The 1,098-nt window shown below is 39.2% G+C and overlaps 1 pseudogene; it reads left to right on the plus strand.

The window, feature by feature from the left end:
• The first annotated feature begins 212 nt into the window (after nt 1-212).
• LOC142010144 (UPF0711 protein C18orf21 pseudogene) lies at nt 213-850 on the plus strand (annotated as a pseudogene).
• The last annotated feature ends 248 nt before the right edge of the window (nt 851-1,098 follow it).

Here is a 1,098-nt window from a genome sequence, read left to right on the forward strand (position 1 = left end):
AAATGAGATGTTCCTAAAAAATGAAACTCACCCTTTCCTTCTGTTGCATTTTTGTTTAAAATTCATAATTGCAATGGTAATGGTAATTGCAATGGTTTTCAATGTTTTCCAGCAGTGGCTCCAGTTCTGTACCGGTACAATTAGTTCCTGACTTTAAACTGAAAGTATTGTAGTACTGGGGGCCAACGCAGCATGTGCGTGGTCCTGTGGGGATGGCGAGGTGCCAGCAGTTCTTGGAAAGGGTGGCCGGGGCACTGATGGGCATGTGCCCGGTACAGGCCTGATTTCTGATGAGGATATGTCATTCTGAAAAAGATGACAAAGCTGACAAAAAAAGGATATACCCTTACTGTTTCCAGTTTCTGATTCCTGATAACCACAGAGTACGTCTCAAACCCAGGATGAAGGTGACTTCACGGATGCAGAAACTTCTTAATCGGGAGGAAAAGAACCATAAACTCAATTTGAAACAGACAAAGCTTTTGAAAAAGCACAAGGCTCAAGAAGTGTTCTGTTAGTTACTTGCAACAAAACAAGAAGACATTATGGTAAAAGCAGAGATTTCCTGGCAACAGCAATGAGCCGTTCTGAGTAAACCTGGCTCCAAGTCTCCAGTATCAGCAAACAAAATGACACCCTTAAACCACAGTAAATCAGCATCTAAAGGCAAAAGTCCAGCATCAAATTCTAGAACATTCATATCTGGACAGTCACCGTACAGTTCTTTCTCCAAGACTCCAAAAGCACTAAATTTCACTTCTCTCAACTCATATGGCTGCTTAATCTTGAAGAAAAACAAAAGAGCCAGAAGAGAGATCTGAAAAAACTTCTTGCCTTCACTTTGAAATAAATGAATAATTACAATAGTCATGATAATGGTTACAATAGTAGCGGCTAAAAATGGGTCAGTAAATGAACTAAATTAGTGACTTTAATAGTTTTATAAACTTACAGAAACAATTTTTGTTAATGCTGGTTTAATTTCTGACTACGCTAAGGCCATCAGCATCTAGCGGAGGATCAAGGGCATTGTTTGGAAACATTCTCTGTATTTTTATGTGGATTGCTACCAAAGGATATTGCTGGAATAATAAGGTA

The sequence above is a fragment of the Carettochelys insculpta genome, chromosome 1 (assembly GCF_033958435.1).
Source record: "Carettochelys insculpta isolate YL-2023 chromosome 1, ASM3395843v1, whole genome shotgun sequence".
Lineage (NCBI taxonomy): Eukaryota > Metazoa > Chordata > Testudines > Carettochelyidae > Carettochelys > Carettochelys insculpta.